Below are 19,603 nucleotides of genomic sequence, written 5' to 3' on the forward strand. Positions count from 1 at the left end.
AGTTCCTGTTACACATTTCAAATCCATGCTAGCATGCTAGCCCTCTCTCCCTCCCCTCCCCCAAACTCCCAGCCCACCCCCTTCCCTCCCCTCAGCTACTCATCCTTCTGACAGTCCATTCTCTCTGCTCCAGCTCTCCCCACAACCTCTCTAGTCTCTCTCCCTTGCTATTCCCACCCTCACCTCAGATAGCGCCCTAGCCATGTCCAGTCAGCTGGCCAATTTCAGTTCACTTCTTTCTCTCCCTGCTCTGGACTCTTCCAGATGTCTCCAGTCATTCTCTCTGTAACCTACAGTAAAAACCTTAACCACACTGGAACAGCCAGTCACATTGGCAGTTTCTTCCCTGCACCCCTCACATATATCTGGTGCCAAAACCTTCCTGTATGGCTCTTACCCTGAATTCTTGATGTTACTATTTTCTAATAAATATTAAATATATCAGAAGTTTGAGAATGACGGCTCAGTGGTTAAGGGCACTAACTGTACTTGCAGAGGACCCGGGTTCAATTCCCAGTACCTACTTGACAGCTCATAACTATCTGCAATCCCAGTCCCAGGGGATCTGACCCTTCTGTGGCTTCCATGAGCACTGTGGTACACACACAGACATGAAAGCAAACACTCATACACGTACAATAAAGATAAATAGATGTTAAATAAGTACATAGATACATAGATAGACCTGAATGAGAACTACAGCTTTCTCTTTGCTTGTTTCTTTTTGTTTCTTTGTTTCTTTGATTCTTTCTTTGTTTCTTTCTTTCTTTGTTTCTTTGTTTGTTTCTATCTTATCACATCAGGCATCTGGAAATACATAGTCAAGGGTCATTCAAGGAAAGGGAGAGGCTAACTTTCCTTTCCCCTGCACTGTTCTTTCTCTGAAGTCAGGCAGATATGAAGCTGTCCTGTTCTTGTGAATGACAGTTCCTGGAAAGAGTTTGTGTCTGTAAGCACTGATTAAAACTGAAGTGAGGTGGACAGGTTGGCACTGCATATCCAGAGGCTAACTACCATATCTTGGGCTAGCTTTAGCTTCCTCACAGCCATCCACTGCCCACCTCTGTGCCAGAACTAACATCCTGTGACTAACAGAGAAAACCTTTTTACAATCTATTAACTTAGTAGACCACTAGCTTCTACCAACCTAAAAGTTAAGAACATCATCAGATAGCATCTGAGGCCTACAGAAGAGCTTCCCCCATCGAGATATAACCATCCTCTGATGTACCCACCAATGTATTTTAGATTTGCCTAGTGCTAGCATTTCCTCTAAGCTCCGCCCAACAGTTGCCTAGCAACAGCTAGGCAGGAGCCTAGCTAATGTATAAAAGGGCTCTCCATCCTCTCTCTCTCTCTCTCTCTCTCTCTCTCTCTCTGTCATTCTGTCTTTCTTCCTCTGCCTCTACTCCCTCCCCCAGATCCCATTCTCTGTCCCAAATAAACTTCCTTTTATACTAGACCTGTCACATGGCTGATTCCTGAGTGGGGGGTGCCTCAGCATGGGCCCACGGAGGCACCCCTCCCACCCCACCGCATCATAAAACATATTACCCAGGTTTATGACATTCTTTGTTTAAAACTATGAAATTGATTCTATGATGAAATATGGAATTTGGAGCAACCTAAATCTGTGTTCTTGGGCCATAGTCACTTGAAATGGCTCTAGAATAAATTGTCTCTTATATCCTTTAAGGTGAGAGCTCTCTCTCTCTCTCTCTTTCTCTCTCTCTCTTTGTGTGTGTGTGTGTGTGTTACATCTACATGTTTGTACTATCTTACTATTGATGCTTGATCAAGGTGCCATCATAGGGATACATGACACGTTAACAACCCAAGCTGGCCTTTTGGATGCCTCTGCCTATCTCATCTCCATGGAAGAATGATGTTCAAGAACTTTCTGTTTACATAGTCTTAGGGTTTTTTTTCTTTTCTTCTTTTAAAGTTAATTTGGGGATTTATAAAGAACAATGATAAAGGGGCTTTTTTTAAAAGACAGAATTTAGTTTATCAGCTAGTATTCTCCCACAAAGAGAAATTTATTAATTTATTCACCTACTTGACAATTCAATGAGTGACTCCTGATAAGGTGGGCTTACCCAGTGGGTGCCAATTTCACACACAGTGCCTGTTGAAGAAGAAATCTCAGAGAGGACAGTTTATAGCATTTGTCACAAAGTTTAAAATACAGATGCTCAAATGGGCAAATGGGGGAAGAAAATAAAAGAAAAAGATGTCATTTGTTTCTTTACTTTTTACCTCTTGAACAAGATCCAGAGGGCTGTTATCCTAATAATCAGAGCAGCGTGCCTGACTTGATGAATGGGCTTTGTTCCCAACATGAGAAGCCAAAAAAGAAGTTGAATGGGGACTGTCCACTTGTCTCGGGCCACCGACTGCTATGCGTGACAGGGACCTACCTGACAGTACAAAAAACACAGGAAAACAGGCTATTCCTAACACCTTCACAGATTTAGTGTTAAAATTAGTCCGGAGGAAAGGGATTAATTAGAACAGGCAAAATGTTCTTCCATTTTAACACAAATAACACAACATATCTGTAATTTGGAATTTATTTGCTGAGTACCTCTGGATGGAGGCCCCTGGAAAATACAGTGTGTGCACGGCTCTGAGGGTTTGTACGGCGCATGGAATCAGTTCATAACACCAGGGTTTAAGATGCACTGCATTACTGACTTTTTTGAAGTTAAGTATCATCAGCTTTCAGCCTGGTAAGATCACATTTTTGGCTTCCTACCTCCTTGGAATCAAGCAATAATCACAGGATGGTACAGTCCCAGATATTAGGGCCAAAGTGGGCTCCAAAAGTAATAGTCCTATTGACACTGCCCTAATTGATAGCCTGGGCTCAGCTCAGGCTGGACTCTGACAAAGTAATCAGAAGGATTGCTAGCAGATAAACAGAGCCTAAAATCCCTCAGAAACCTTGTGAAGGGGTGTGTCTGTTCATCAGGAAAAGCCACTACATCCTGTATGGCCGAGTATATTTTACAATGGAGCACTAGTTCCCTCTGAACTCAATCAGGCCTGAAACAGATGGGACCCCCAAGCTGCCTCCCAGCTTGCTGGCCCATGAGCCCGCCCCTCCGCTACTTTAGTTTCTGGGCTGTTCCAACTTACACGCCTGTATGTAAGTTCCCACCGCGTGGGTGGCAAGTTCCTGCCATATACTATCCTCTCTGCTCATCCTCAACATTTAGCCTTGGCGGTTTGAATTTTCCAAATAGATCATTCTTTCTACCCATAAGATGACGGAGTTTGGTAGCCTCACTGTGTCCATTCTTATGCCAGGAAGTTTGGGGATGGACAGTGCTTTATGTGTAAACTAAGAACATGACCACTCCATGGTGTGGTTAGGATGGAGGTTTTTATTGTAGATATGAGAGAAAGGGGGGGGAGGGGAGGGAGAGAGAGAGAGGGAAGGAGGGAGGGACAGAGGGAGGAGGGGAGGGAGAGAGAGGGAGGGGGAGGGAAAGAGAGGGAGGGAGAGAGAGAAAGGGAAGGAGAGGGAGGAGAGGAGGGAGGGAGGGAGGGAGAGAGGGAAGGAGAGAGAGAGGGAGAGAGAGAGGAAGGGAGGGAGAGAGGGAGAGAGGGAGGAGGGGAAGGAGGGAGAGAGAGGGAAAGAGAGGGAGGGAGAGAGAGTAAGGGAGGGAGAAAGGGAGAGAGGGAGGAGGGGAGGGAGGGAGAAAGGGAAGAGAGAAAGGAGAGAGGGAGGGAGGGAGGAGGGAGAGAGAGGAAGGGAGGGATGGAGAGAGGGAGAGAGGGAAGGAGAGAGAGGGAGAGAGAGGAAGGGAGGGAGAGAGGAAGGAGGGGAAGGAGGGAGAGAGGGAGGGAGAGAGGGAGAGAGGGAGGAGGGGAGGGAGGGAGAAAGAGAGGAGAGAAAGGAGAGAGGGAGGGAGGGAGGAGGGAGAGAGAGAGGAAGAGAGGGAGGGAAGAGGGAGGAGAGAAGGGAGAGAGGGAGACAGGGAGGAGGGAGGGGAGAGAGAGAGAGAGAGAGAGAGAGAGAGAGAGAGAGAGAGAGAGAGAGAACTGTCAGAGGCATCTGGAAGAGTTCAGAGCAGAGAGAGAAAGTAGACTGAACACTGAACTCCAGCAGACTGGATGTGACCAGGGCTCTCTGAGAAAGAGGCAGGGGAGAATGGCAGAGGCTAGAGATCAGAGAAACATAGTGAGGGAAGCAGGGACAGAGCAGAGAGAAAGGGAACCTACGTCAAGAACAGCAGGGGTGGGGCTGGACTGATGGCTCAGTGGTTAGGAACCCTGACTGCTCTTCCAGAGGTCCTGAGTTCAATTCCCAGCAACCACATGGTGGCTCACAACCATCTTGTAAAGTGATGGGATGTCCTCTTCTGGTGTGTCTGAAGACGGCTACAATGTACTTTTATACATAAAATAAATAATTCTTAAAAAAAAAAAAAGAATAGCAGGGTTATAAGGAGAATGAGTAGCTGGGGGCTGGGGGGAGGGGGGAACCCATCCTGCAGGGAGCTTAGGGAAGGGGTGGAGGTAAGAAGGGCTGGGTGTTAGCAGGGAATGTGTACTTGTGTTACTGAGGTAGTGTGGAGGCTAGATGAGCTTTGATTTGCTAATAGGCATCACCAGTGGCCCTGAGTCCCTTCTACCAGTGGCAAGGGAAATGACAGCTTTTGCTGGAGGGGAATCGGCTTTACAGTTCCAGAGGAATGCTGGCTCTTAGCTAAGCTGCAGAAATCCTCCTTTAGTTCAGGCTGAACTCATCTCTGGAGACTTGGACTACATTTGGGGTTTGTGGAACTGGAGTTTCCTTTGGAGCTGACGCTGTGCCCCAGACCACAGGTTGGCTTTGTGCTTTGGAGGATTTTAAATTATGCATTACATTCCTTAATGGTTACAGGGCTTTCTGGCATATGTATTTCATATTAACTGAGTTGTAATTTGGGATAAAAAAAATTCAGTTTCTCGTAAATCATCATGTTGATGTACATAGAGTTATTTGTACCATCCCATTACTCTCCTAATCCCCAGAAGATGTGTAGAAGCCATCTAGGGCACAGGAATGGCCCATTTCTGGGGAAACGGGGAGATCTTGGGGAGTCCCAGGAAAGCCATACCTGGTGTCTTAGGGTTTCTATTCCTGCACAAACATCAAGAAGCAAGTTGGGGAGAAAAGGGTTTATTCAGCTTACATTTCCACATTGCTGTTTGTAATTAAAAAAAGTCACGACTGGAACTCAAGCAGGTCAGGAATGCAGAGGCCGTGGAGGGATGTTTCTTACTGGCTTGCTTCCCATGGCTTGCTCAGCCTGCTCTCTTATAGAACCCAAGAACACCAGCCCAGGGATGGCACTCCCCCCTTGATCCCTAATTGAGAAAATGTCCCACAGCTGGATCTCATGGAGGCACTTCCCCAACTGAAGCTCCTTTCTCTGTGATAACTCCAGCCTGTGTCAAGTTGACACAAAACCAGCCAGTACACCTGTGAAATAAATAAATATCTCTTCTTTGGGTTCTTAGTCTCATTAATAAAAGAATTTAAGGGGAGCTTGAGGACAATTTGTCAGAATTTAATAGACTGTCATAGAAAGAGCCCAGGGTGGGCTCGCTGTGACTGAGCAGGCTGTGACTCTCCTGCTGAGGGAGAGAAGGGAAGAGAAAGAAGAGAAAGAAGAAACCTCAAGAGCCCAGGCCACTTGAGATGAGTCATTGGGGCCCATTACCTGTCAGCAGCCAGCCACACTAGAAAAGGAGACGGTTAACAAGAGAGAGGAAACCCAAACCATCAGCTAGGGTGTTTAAGACAACTCTCATGTTCTGGCCACTGTCTGAACGGAAAAGACAGAAGACAAGGAAATACTGACTTAGAAAGAGGGGCAAACCCAGCCAGCCTCATGGCCGCTGCTCAGCTGCTGGGGATTATATGCACCGCACTGGGGATAGAATTCTGGGAAGAAAGAGTGCATTGTCTTGAGGTGAATTTGCCTCCCTAGGGTTAGTCCCCTAGCCAAGTTCCAGACCTGTCCCCATGGGTTAACCCTTATAGGAGGAGACTAGGGGAGCCCGGCAGTGGTGGCAGAGGCAGGTGGATTTCTGAGTTCGAGGCCAGCCTGGTCTACAGAGTGAGTTCCGGGACAGCCAGGGCTACACAGAGAAACCCTGTCTCGAAAAAACAAAACAAAACAAAAAACAAAAAACAAAAAACAAAAAAAGGAGGTGACCAGGGCACATCTCTAGAATTCCTTACTGTAATGCAGCATAGCTCAGTTCTACTCTTTGTTTTTGTCTTACTGTCAGTCTTGTTAGATGGTTTTTACGCAAGCTAGTCATTTAAAAATCTCTCTCTCTCTCTCTCTCTCTCTCTCTCTCTCTCACTCTCTCTCTCACACACACACACTTATTATTAATAAAGAAAAAGGACATTGAATTTGAGAGAGTAAGGGGTACATGGGCAAGCTGGGAGGTTGAAAAGGGAAGGGAGAAATGATGTAATTATAATCTAAAAAAATAAAAATATTTTTACAAAGTTGTTTCTTTCACTGACACTTTGTTCCTCAGTCTCTGATTTTATCTTTATTATTTCCTATTGCTAGCTTTGCATTTGTCTTTCTTTCTTCTTTTTTTTCTAGATTCTTACCAAAGAGCTTAGATTATCAGTTTGAGAGGTGACTCTTTCCTAATGCATGCACTAGTATAAAATTGTCCTTCGCTGCCATTTATTTGTGTGAATGCTGTATTTTGCTTTATTTATTTATTTATTTATTTATTTATGTTTTTTGCTTTCTCTTGAGATCTCTTTGATCTTTGGCTTACTGACAAATACATTATTTAATTCCAAATATTGCCTGGAGATATTTCCATTATTTATTTATTTATTTGTTTGTTTGTTTATTGATACAGGGCCATCCATCCTATGTAGCCATGGTTGGCTTGGAATTTAATATATAGACCAGGTTTCCCTCAAACTGATTTCTACCTGCCTCTGCCTCTGGAGTGCTGAGATTAAATGCATACCCCACCATATTCGGCTCTCTTACTAATTTTTATTCTTGTATTATATATACATTTGGGTTTGAATGTCTTTGTTTTTGCTTTTCTGAATGATCAGAAAAGACAGCATGTATGATTCCAGTTATTTACAGTTTTGTGGTGGTTTGATTTTTGACCTACTTGTAGTTTGACTTGGTCTAGTTTGTGGTGACCCAGTTATGGTCTGCCTTGATGTAGTTTGCGGTGGTGACCCAACTCTGGTCTGTCTTGTTACATGACTCATAGACACTTGAAGAACATGCATGTTTTGCTGTGTTCTGGCTCCCTGGGGTTAGTTACAGATGCTGTGAGCCACCATACGCGTGCAGGTCCTCTGGAAGAGCAGCCGGTTCTCTTACCTGTCGAGCCATCTCTTCACGATGTGTAGCTCTTTAAGAGCCACTGCGGGCTTTGCACTCTCTTGGCAACTTCTGTTGGTGAGGCCATTTTTCTCCAGCTGAGGAGATATGGATGCTTTAGCCCCTTTTGTGGACCGGTCCTTGTACCCATCTGTGTAGGAGCCTGTGGATCCATTTCCAGCAACTCCATATTACAATCTCTGTCGCTGTCCACCATCACAGATTAGAAAGAACAGGAAAGAATTAAGGAGCTGTGTGGGGTTCCCCTCCTCCTCAGGGGGTCCTTGGTCCACCAGGGTGGAGGCACCGTGAGCAGGATTCTGACGGCCTAGATGACAGAAGGATGAGACGCTTCGTTGAGACAGTTCCTCTTTATTGCTCAGAGGGTATGTAGTGTATATAAGGGTTTTTCTGGGTTCTGGAATGGGAGGGTTGACTGGTCATAACATAGTACCTAATTGTCATACCTTGGGAAGGCCTGAGAGGGACTGAGGTATTGAATCATGCAGCGCTTGCAGGAAACTCTGTGCCTGGTCATCCTCCAGATAAGGTCTGGCACCTGAGCTCAGAGACAGTCTCCAGATAAGGCCAGTGGAGAAGGGGAAGCTCGCTGAGAAGGAAGCCCTCCATTTTGCTGTGAGCCCTAAGAGCGATTAGGAGACAGGGGACAGCGTCCTTAATAGTCTTCTGACAGAGCTGCCCGTGTTTTTGCTGCACCTGTAAATTTATTCTTCTTTCCTAATATCTCAGGATTCCTTCCTTGGTCGATTCTTTTCTGTTTTTAGGTCTTCCTTTTTGACTTTCAGGGTAAATCAGCTGATGATAAATGCCTTTTTGTTTGTTTGTTTGTTTTGTTTTGTTTTCAATACAGGCTGTCCTGGAACTCACTCTGTAGACCAGGCTGGCCTTGAACTCAGAGGTCTGTCTGCCTCTGTCTCCCGAGTGCTGGGGGCAAGGTTGTGCACCCGCACGGCCCAGCAAAGATTCCTCTTCTTAATTTTCTTTTATCTGAGAATGCATTGTCTTTCATGTTTTGAAGGATATTTTGGCTATTTGTAGAATTCGGGGGCTGACTGACAGCTGCTATCTTTCAACTCTTTGGATATCTCTCCCACTCCCCTCTGTCAGGTTTCCCATGAGAAATCAGATATCACTGGAGTTGTTTTCTCACCTAAGTGGCTGCAGTGTGACTTAGTGTGAATTTCTTTGTCATCTACCCAGCACGAGGTTTGTTCAACGCCCTGCTCGGCAGCATCATATCATTTGCCAAGTGTGGAAAGTTTCGGTCATTATTTCTTTGAGCATTGTGTCAGCTCTGTCTTCTTCCTCCTTTGAGATTCTGATGTTGTAAAGGGTAAATCATTTGTTGTAGCCTCTATTAATGACTTTCCTCCCTCCCTCTCTCCTTCCCTTCCTCCCTCTCTCTCCCTCCCTTCTTCCCTGCCTTCCAGCATTTTTTTCGTCCACCCTGTATCCATCACTGCTGTTCAGATGGTTATTACTAGAATAAGCAGTTCACCGACTCTTCCTTTTGGCCTGCGCATCACTGTAGCACACTCATGGAGTTTCAGTTAGCATTATTGCGTTATTAGCGCCAACAGTTTCACTTACATCTTCCCCTTCCTCTTCTGCAGCTTCTACTTCTTTACCTGGATTTCCTCTTCATTTCTTCTTTCTTTCATCCGTTCCTCCTTCACTTCCTGTCTTTCTTAGGCTATTTGCTGCAAGCATGTGCGTAATTATACTTCGAAGCAGTTTTGTGGTGGCTGATTTAAAGTCCTTGTCAGACAGTCCTAAGAGTGTTGGGGTCTATAGGTGGCCTTTTCATTTAGCTCAAAATTTTGCTGTTTTTTTTTTTTAATACAGTGAGCTACTTACTTTTACACAACCTTTTGGGTTTTATACCTGGATTCTACTTCGATATAGACTTTTAGTTTGAACACTTCACTGAGATTGCCTTGTCACAGAGAGTTACACAGCTGGTCTTTACTGTCTACCACAGGTGCAATTAAGAGCCCAGGTTTCCCACTCTGCCTTTATTTAGGCGGGATTGAGGCATTTGAGAGGCTGAGGCAGGAGGATTAAAATTTCATAGCTAGCCTTTTCAAAATGGAACTAAATAAAGATAAGTCTTGAGAAACTGGTATGTATGGATGTCTACCTGGCTTAATGACTTCATCAGGAGCCCAAGAATGTTCACACTCCCAGGAGGTTCTCCAGTCTACACGAAAAGCCAGAAGGAGTAGGGGTCCTGACCCTACAGTGAATATTCAGCTCAGCAGCCTGATACAGACTTCTTCTTCTTCTTCTTCTTCTTCTTCTTCTTCTTCTTCTTCTTCTTCTTCTTCTTCTTCTTCTTCTTCTTCTTCTTCTTCTTCTTCTTCTTCTTCTTCTTCTTCCTCCTCCTCCTCCTCCTCCTCCTCCTCCTCCTCCTTCTCTTCTTCTTCTTCTTCTTCTTCTTCTTCTTCTTCTGTTAAAGATTTATTTTGGTGTGTGTGTGTGTGTGTGCATGTGAGAGATGAGGAAAGTAAAGAGCAGGGGGTGGTGGTGGTGGTGGTGGTGGTGCACGCCTGTAATCCCAGCACTCTGGGAGGCAGAGGCAGGTGGATTTCTGAGTTGAGGCCAGCCTGGTCTACAGAGTGAGTTCCAAGACAGCCAGGGCTATACAGAGAAACCCTGTCTTGAAAAAAAACCAAATCTAAAAAACCAAAAAAGAAAAGAAAAGAAAAGAAAGTAAAGGCTATAAGATTTGGATATCGTATCAATCTAGAGTGATTTCGAGGAGGAGGAACAGTGTCTCAAAGTCAAGGAGAAGATTAAGCTTCTGGTTCTCCCACCTCTACCTTCAAGTGCTGGAGTTATAAACACGTGCCTCTGAGTTTATACAGTGCTGTGAACTGACACTAAGGCTTTATGCATGCTAGCTAACAAGCACTCTTCTGAGTTATATATTCTCAGCCATGTATACTTACCTTTTTACCACTCAGCCTCTGTATCTATCTGACTATCTATCATCTATGTAAGTACCTATGTATTTATGCTTCTATGTATGTATGTAAGTGTATATGTATGTATGTATGTATGTATCTATCATCTATGTAAGTACCTATGTATTTATGCTTCTATGTATGCATGTATGTATGTATGTGTATATGTATGTATGTATGTATCTATATATCTACCTATCTATCATCTCTATGTACTGGGGATTGAACCCTGCATCTTGTACATGCTAGGTTAATGTTCTACCATTGAGTTACATCTTCAATCCATAAAAGAAATACATTTATTTATGTGTGATATATATGTATGGGCACCCATGTGCCATGTTGTGTGTGGAGGTCAGAGGACAACTTGGAGTAGTCAGTTCCTTCCTTTTACCTAGGGACCCTGGATATGGAACTCAGGTGGCCTGTGAGCCTTGGAAACACGTGCCTTTAGTGGGGAGCCAGCTCACCAGTCCTTCCAGTCCTTATTTCCTGAGACACAGCTCACTAGGTGGCTCAGGCTGACCTGAAACTCATGATTCTCCTGATTCTGCTTTCCAAGTGATGGGGCTATAGGATGCACTACCACACTCAGCAATATGATGCTTTTGTAGACATAGATTGTATATGGAACTTTAAAAAATTTCTTTTGAATTATTTATTTAGCAGTTATTATATTTTAAAAATAGTTTTTAAGGTGTGTACCTCCATACCTGGCAACTTTTTATTTTGTTTGTATTGGTGTTTTGCCTGGCTGGATGTCTGTGTGCCACATGCATGTAGTACTTCCAGAGGCCGGGGAAGGGCATCAGACTGTCTGGAACTGGAATTACAGTGGGTTGTAAGCCACCCTATGGGTGCTGAGAATCAAACTTGGGTCCTCTGGAACAACATTCAGTGCTCTTAACTGCTTAGCCATTTCTCTAGCTTTGTAACTGTCCTTGAGGGGGGCATACCTTCCTTCTATGTATTGAGTTCCAAAGATGTTGCTACTTTTGATACACATTGGAAGGTGGCAGACATGTCACATAATTGCAATGAGGTCCTCTTCACTTAGGCAGAGATGCTCTATACAAGACTGATACCATCTCTATTATTGTCATCATTGTTATTATTTATACATTCAATGAACACATGGTCAGATGGGCAGATTCCTTTGATAGGTGAAAAGTCACAAAAGGGAGGCAGAGACTTTTAAACAGGAATGTCAGAAATTCCAAATTCAAACCTTTGTCTACAAACCTTTCAGACTAATTCTGTATGTTTCTTATATATCATGTGGAATTTACATATAGGTTAAAAAGGGATATTTTTCTTCTCTCAAGAAACAGAAATTATGCCAATCTATTATTTAGCATATAAATATATACAATTTTATAGATGCCATGGCAATATCCATGACATCTTATATTCAACTTTATTAACATTAAGAAAGCATCAATGGGGACTATCCTTTGAGTTTGGAGGTAAGGGGAGAGATCCTAAATCCATGACTCTATATATCCCCCTTTTTTTTAATGAGTTACAGGAGCCCAACCTTTGTATTCTGCTTCATGTAAGAAACAAGAAAATAATAAATAACAATAATTATAAATATGCACACAGACACATGTATGGTATATGTGTTGTGTTTAAGTGTATATGTGCCACTCTATGTGTGATGTCAGAAGGCAACATTGGGTTTCAGTCTTTGCTTTTGACTGAGACAGTGTCTCATGGTATACAGAGTGGTGTCTCACTGTGTGTGTATACAACTGTGTATATCAGTTGATTCTTGAGTTTCTAGAGAGTCTCCTGCCTCTGCCTCCCATTTTGTCACGAATGCTGGGATTACAGATGCCAGTGTAACTGTCTCCAGCTTATATGTGGGACCTGACTCAGGTCATTAAACTTACACCAAGCACATTCTGAGTTCAGTTTTCACACTCTCCCGTTGATGGAGTTGAAGATCTCTGCTGGTCTCTGTCTCTTTCTCTCTCTTTATCGATGCCCAGCTGTGGTATACGGTGGCAACGCCTTTGTGAGCTGTTTGATGGACACTGGAATGGATGCTCTCTGCAGGAAACCATCCCGATTATTGTAAAACCATTTGGATCCGGGAGTCTTGCTGACTGGTGAGTCCTCCCTTGTTTTCCTTGAAATTAAAGGAGAACAAAGGAAAAATTAGAGTAATTTTTCCTTCTTAAGTTTAGGCTTTATGAAGGAGGCATCAGAAGGTCTTTTATTTCACTTTTATGACCACCAAAAGCCTCTTTTTCTATTTAGGTGAAAATAGGAGGTACAAGGGTCACCCAGGGGCAGTAGCCCATGTGACAGGAAAGTAGTTGTAAGCATCATAGTATCTATCAGGTCCTTTAAAGTGTTGTCAATATGACAAGCTTCCGAGTCTACACACACACACACACACACACACACACAACACACACACACACACACACACACACACACACACAATCACTGCAGTACTGTAGCTTGCTCTCTGCACACACGTGTCTCTACTCTTTTACATACAGTTTCACAGATCCAAGCCTGTGCTCCCCAAGGATATCTCTCTGCACGGCATGAAAAATAAGCCCTTGAAAGGAATGAGAGGCAGGAGAGCAAAGGAAAGGTTCCCTCAGAACTTGGCTCATTACACTGAAGGCCTTCCCGGAGGAGAGGAATTAGTCACGGATCATTGGTTCGGTTCTGTGTTCTCCTCCCATTCCCTGCCCCTTCCTAATGATATGACTTGAGGCAAGTCCTTTAAACTGCTCTTAGTTCTTTCCCTGTCAAATGGAATCTTGTCAGATGACTTCTTGGGTCATTAGGATGATCACGGGAGAAATAGCACAGGGAGGCAACGCTTTTAAGTCCTGAGCCGGTGTTAGCCAGGAGTCTTACTGTACACGTGACTGCACACGTGATCCCGAGTGTGGCTGCCTGATTGGCTGTTCCGGACTCAGCACCACACATTCTCCTTCGAGAAGTCCTCTTGCTCATCGCTCTCTCTTTCCTTACCCCAATTTATTTCAGTCAGGACGTTTCTCACCTGTGAAATGGTTTCTGTGTTTACCGGTATATTGTTTTTTCCTCCTAAAGTGAAGGCTCCACTGTGGAGGCCAGAGGTTGTCTTTCTCAATTGCTCTCCATTATGAGATAAAGTCTCTCATGGAGCCTGGAGCTGGGCAGTTGGGCTAGACCGGCTGGTCAGCAAATATATAGCTATGCTTGGTTTCTGCCGCCAGCTCTGGAGTACAGGTGGAAAACAGCTTTCTTTTCTTTTCTTTCTTTTTTTAAAAACATGGGTTCTACCTGATCAACCTGTGCTTGCATAGCAAGCATTTTACAAATTAATTTATCTCTTCATCTCAAAGGTTTTTGGAGGACCGAGCTCAGTCTTGTATTCCCAGGGACTGTTCATGAACCTTACAGTCCTATCCTGTGTCTCTCTCCCTCTGCGAGGTCCTCCTATCCCCGCCCTGGCTGGCCTGGAACCCATGTGTGGTCCAGATTGGCCGTAAATGCATAGAAATGGGCTTGCTTTTGCCTCCCAACTGCTGGAATTAAATGCGTGGGCCACCGTGTCTGTCTGACAGCACAGGATGGATGAGATCAGATAACAGCGGCTAATAGTCAAGATGACCATCAAAGACAGACTTGAAGGTAGGGATCAAACGGAGGGCCTTGTGCAGGTTAAGCAAACATTGTACCACTAATCTACAGCCCCAGCCTTTCAAGGCCAGCTTCCCAATTAGCTAGCTAGGTAGGTGACATAGGCAGGTTCTTTCCCGTGTCTAAGAACTTCACAGCATTTAAAGTGAACAACTTGAAGGTTGTTTTCATTATTAGTATATCAACACTAGTAATGTAAGTGATCCTATGTTAGGCTCTGATGCTTCAGGCTTGTCGGTCAAACGCGACCCATTCTTTTTTATCACCCCAGGACACAGCATCATCCGGTTTCGCCCTCGAGGTGCTAAGCGGAAGTGGAGGTCGGTTCCTAGTTCCCACAGGGCTCTCAACCACTCACAGGTGTCTCCGAGCCGGGGACCAAGGAGCATTTTTCTGGATCGTTCTCTTAGGATGGGAAGTCCGGACTTAGAGAGACCCTCACGCCGCGTCTGTGTGGTCAAGGGACGATCCCTGGAACTTCGGCCGCAGGACTGCGAGCTCCGTCTCTAGGCTTTGGCTTTGAAATCGCGGAAGGAAGGCGGGAACTGGCGGCTGTGGGTAGCCGAGGGCGGAGGCGGCGTGGCGAGGGGGCGGGGCTAGGGAGGAGCCAGGGGTGGGCGTGGCGATGGGCTTGGTCGGCGTTTGCCAAACTCCAGGCTCCGCAGTTTGGACATCGCTGTGTCCTGACCTGTCGCAGCACGCGCTCCATCAAGGTAAGGACCCTGGGACTCTCGGCCGGGAGGATCAGAGGGGTGCGCGCTCCCGGAGGTGGCCTCCACCTGCGGGAATCTGACCTTAATGGGATTAGGAAGGATTTTTCTACCCTTCGCATGGAGGTGAGAGCGGGCTCTCTGCGTCCGGTCAGAGGCCCGTCCCCCTTGGGCCAGGAAGAAGGGACAGGTGCGCTCCCCTGATGGCCGCGCCTTCCCCGGTGGCTGCAGATCTGAGCCCTTTTGGACTTGGTATCTGAGCCGAGAGCACTCGCGCTTGAGTTCCCTTCCCAGTCGAGCGCCAGGGGACCTTTCTCCTATCTGCTTGTCTCGCGGTAAAGTTAGAATCCAGGAAGATGGTCCACAGTTGCTTGTTCCCGAGCAGGTGCACTTATTTATTTTTCCCGTCTGGAAAGTGATATCTGGATCTTGATAAACAGGGGCTTGAAGATTCAATGTGAGAAAAACTACGTGGACCTTGTCCCGAGACAATTTTCCCTGGATCTTGAATTTCTTAACTTTTTCCTGTTGTTGGCGAATGACTGATATGTTTCTGTGGACCAGGTCCCACCTCTGCCGATCGTTGGAAACTGGAATATTTGATCAGAAGAGTTGATCTCACAGTTAAATTGGGACAACGGGGTGCCTGGCTTGGTTAAGAGGGTTTGAAGCCTATCCCGAGACTTTTTTTTTTTTAATTTTTGTATGCTTTAAGCAGATGCCTTACGTTTTTCCAGTGAGTGCCCATTTTCCTCTTAGGAAACTCTGACAACCATTCCCTGTCTAGATAATTCTCTTTTACAGAGCTGGGGAGTGGTAGGAGGAAGCACCAACTAACTCGTCAGCAAGTCTCCTAAGTAACATTTGGGATTTATAGTTGAGTGAAAGACACCACACTGGTAGCTCTGTGGTCTGCAAGACTCAAAATAAGGAACAGCTTGATTTCTCCGGGGGGTCGGGGGTGGCGGGGGAAGCTGTGGCTAAACTTACACATTAAGTATTTGAAAGCATTCTATTTGCCCAGCTATATTTTTTTTTCATTGTTTAAGGAAGGCTTATCTTTTTGGCCTTATTAATCCGATCACAATTCCCATCCTTGCCAGCTCCTGGCGCTTTCTGTAGGGTGCCTGCCTATGTTAATCACCCTCATTCTTCCCACAAGGGTGTGTGCCTTCGGGTTTGTGGAACTGTGTGGGACAAGTATTGTAAACACATGCAAATCAATGAGGAGCTCTAGTTGGCAATACCTTTGCCCTACATGGATCTTTGGCCTAGAATTGTCCTCTCTTCCTAAATAGGAAAGAATCTAAGGTATGAATGAATGGTTTAGCATACTCACACTGTTTCCCTGGTTTCTTTACGTTAAGGTGGTCTTGTTTACAAAGCAGGGTAGGGGCTATGTTTTATCATAACCTGTAATGCTCAGTAGATGGTAACCTCCCTCCCTCCAGCTGATCCTTAAAGGAGGATGGAGAGACTGAGGACAATTTTTTGTTGTTGTTTTGTTTTGTTTTTTGGAGACAGGGTTTCTCTGTGTAGCCCTGGCTGTCCTGGAATTCACTCTGTAGACCAGGCTGGCCTTGAACTCAGAAATCCAACTGCCTCTGCCTCCCAGAGTGCTGGGACTACAGGTGTGCACCACCACCGCCCAGCGATTGAGGACAATTACTGGCCCATTTGTAGTCTTGAAGAAGAGTGCCTGACCTCCTAGCCTCCCCCCAGGCACCCAGGGCCTCTAACCACACCTCTGCCTACAGGTCCTCCAGGCTGCCCTGGCTGCTGCCTCTCTTCCTTGCCCTGCACCCGTTCTACTAGATTTACTTCACCCCTCCCGGGTCTCCACTCCCATCTGAGAAAAGATCATTCGTTGATACTCAGCTTGCTGATGGCTCCCCTGTGGATTCTCAGTGTCTGTTGGCATTGTCCCTGCTCAGAGCCCTGAGGAAGCTCTCCTCTTGTCCAGTGAACAAACAGCACGTGAAGCAGAGTCTTTGAAGTTGAATTCACACCAAGAGTTTTGGGAGGCTGCTGTTTTGTTTGGATTAAGATCCTAAGTGGGGCATCCAAGTCTGTAAGAAAGGAATGAGACCGACTTCTGATCATGGGCAGTGGGAAAGTTATCTTACTCCATGTGATTATGCAATTAGAAGAGATTTGTTGGGAAAAAAAAACAACCATAAGCAACCTCGAGGAGAGGGTGTAGAAGTTATCTGTACCTCCATGCTTGTCTCCACCCAGGCCTGCCTGTCAATCTCTGCCTGGGTCAGCCAGTCCTTACTTGGGTTGGATTATAACTATTAATTTCCTCTGCATGTTTGGCCGCTCAGAGCTCAGATGACCAAAGCTGCCGTGAAGCAGAGGTTGAAAATTACAGTATAAAGAAAAAAAAAGGAAGGAAGGAAGGAATTAAAACAACAACAGCAACAACCAAAGCCCCACAAACAGGTTGCTATTGGAGAAATAGAAGGAACAAACGAATGTAAATATATGTAGGCATAGAATTTGGGCTCAGAAATGGCTAGATCAAGATTAGCCACAATACTTATGGCTATATCAATATTTCCAGCTAAGCAGAAATTTTTGTGTTCCTTGGAATTAGTAATTGTTTTGGGTGTGTGCGCGTACTTCTCATTAATTCAGTTTGCAACCCTTAGCCTATTTTCCAAGCCTTCCCTCAAAGGAGTCAGGTTTTCTGCTTACTTTATTTGTCCCAAGGAACTGAACATGACCCTCCTGGCTTGCCATACTCCTGGAGAGGCGGACTTTTTTTTTTTTTGTTTTTTTGGATTTTGTTTTTTCGAGATAGAGTTTCTCTGTATAGCCCTGGCTGTCCTGGTGCTCACTCTGTAGACCAGGCTGGCCTCCAACTCAGAAATCCGCCTGCCTCTGCCTCCCAGAGTGCTGGGATTACAGGCATGCACCACCACCGCCGGGCGGACTTTTATTCATGACGTGCAACTGTCACCCAGAGGCCGCTCTGTCACTAGCATTCCAGGAATCTCCATCATCTCGTTCCTGTGTTCCATCTCCTGGTATTCCTGTCGCTTCCTTTATTTTGGTGGACTCCGCATGAAGCTTCCTGGAAAGGCAGGCACGGGGTGTCAATCATTCTAAGACCAAGAATAACTGAAGTTATCTATTTCCCCTCCAAATTTGTAGATTGGCTGAATGTGGAACCCTAGGATGGAAATTTAAAAGGCACTGTTTCAGTATCTTCTAGGTTATGAACTTCTGGCTTCTGTATGTGTAGAGCACAGTCCTGCTGTGCTCCTTCTGTGAGGTTATAAACTATTCTCTTCTGTCCCACACTCTCTAAGTTTCCTGATGCTGTGCCCTGGCGTGTCTTTGTTCTTATCTGTGAGCGGGCTTTTGCATGTGGGAGTTTCTTAGGTTACTTCGTTGGTATTTTTGTCTGATTTTTCTGTAATGTTTCTTTAAGGAATTTGTTGTTTAGATGCTAGGGTATTTTGGATCAATCCTTTCCCTTTGGGCCTTTCATAAATTTCTGTCTTGTTATTTCCCAAGTCTTTTAGGAAGGTTTTCTCAGTATTGGTAGTATCCAAGTTTAACACTGGGGTTTTCCCAATGTCTTTAACATTATTATTGTTCTTGTTATTACTGAGACAAGGTCTTGCTATGTAGTTCATGCCAGCGTAGAATTCACTATGTAGGCTGCCTTACAGGTCACTTTTCTCTTGCTTTAACCTTGCCAGTGCTAGAGTGACAGGTGTGTCACCATATCTGGATCTAATCATGTTTTTAGCATTTTTAATTTAAAAGTGTGCTCTCTCGCTCTCTTTCCTGTTCTCTAAGTCAGTACATGTCTGTTTATTTGTGTGTGTGTGTGTGTGGGGGGGGGGTTGTGTCTGTGTACTTCTTGTTTTTTTTTTTTTTTTTTTTTTTTTTTTTTTTTTTTATCTTTTGGTTCCAGGGTCTTATCTCCCTGGGGAAACTACTGGCTTTTACGTCTTGAAATGTGCATCCTCTCCCCTACCCCACCCTCACCTTCGTGTGTTGGAAGTGTTCCTCTGGTCTGGTTACCTCCTGGAATTTGGGGGTTTGGGGGGGCGCAGTTAACAAGCTGAAGATGTGAATGGACTTGTTGGCCTTAGCTTCCTCTTAGGCTGATCCAGCTGGGCCTCCCATTTGAGGGTGATCTCTGATATCATTGCTGGTCTAGTGAGAGTGATCAGAGAGAGCTTGACTGGTCTTCTGGAGGCTGAAGGAGTGCCTGGTAGGTGATCTGAAGGCTGGTTGGCACAGAGGCTCAGAACCCTTTCATGCTGTGTGTCTAAGTTTCACTGGAAGGAAGAATTTCCGGGCAGTCACGTGACTTCTCCAAGTGGCTGAAGGGATGTTGGACGGTCCAGCTGACTTTTCTCTTGTAGTGTTGGGATGAACCCAGACCCTTGAACACATTAGATATTCTCTACCGCATCCTCACTGAATCCAGCTTTCTAGAGAGACTCTAGTTAATCCCCTCGTTTTGTAGCTCTGTCATCTAAGAACTATACATCTCACCACTACTGTGTCTAGTGTTAGCTCTTCTCTCTGTCTTTGCGGGTTTGCCCATTAAAGGAAAATACTTTGTCATTTTGATTCCTGGGATTTCAGTTGGGGAAGAATGTGGACGTTTTTGTTCCTCTTGCCTTTATAATACAGGAGTGTATATTCCCTCAGCAGCCACTACCCGGGCTCCAGTGGCTAGGTCGTGGGGATGATGTGCTGTCAGTCTCTCTGCCTGCACCACAGTACATGTTTTCTAACCAGCCTGGTCCAGAGTCTCACTGGTCTGGCTCAGAATGCCTTCAGCTCTCCCTAGTCCACTGCTGGTTGATCAGACAGGCTCGGACCTGTGGGCAGTATGGCG

General features: G+C 45.2%; 1 protein-coding gene and 1 long non-coding RNA gene across 2 annotated transcripts in view; one reads left to right on the top strand and one right to left on the bottom strand.

Annotated features, from left to right (window-relative positions):
• Positions 1 to 11,012: 11,012 nt before the first annotated feature.
• Positions 11,013 to 14,597, bottom strand: LOC127696059 (uncharacterized). The gene is made up of 2 exons (XR_007980167.1): positions 14,382 to 14,597; positions 11,013 to 12,503 (listed from the first exon to the last, which is right to left on the bottom strand). It is a non-coding gene; the product is annotated as an uncharacterized LOC127696059 (long non-coding RNA).
• A 23-nt stretch (positions 14,598 to 14,620) lies between these two features.
• Positions 14,621 to 19,603, top strand: part of Tec (tec protein tyrosine kinase) — a 102,079-nt gene continuing 97,096 nt past the window's right edge. The window contains exon 1 of the mRNA XM_052198521.1: positions 14,621 to 14,736. The gene's annotated coding sequence lies outside the window, so the exon portion shown is untranslated. The remainder of the gene's footprint in view (positions 14,737 to 19,603) is intronic.

This window comes from Apodemus sylvaticus, chromosome 11, assembly GCF_947179515.1.
Source record: "Apodemus sylvaticus chromosome 11, mApoSyl1.1, whole genome shotgun sequence".
NCBI lineage: Eukaryota > Metazoa > Chordata > Mammalia > Rodentia > Muridae > Apodemus > Apodemus sylvaticus.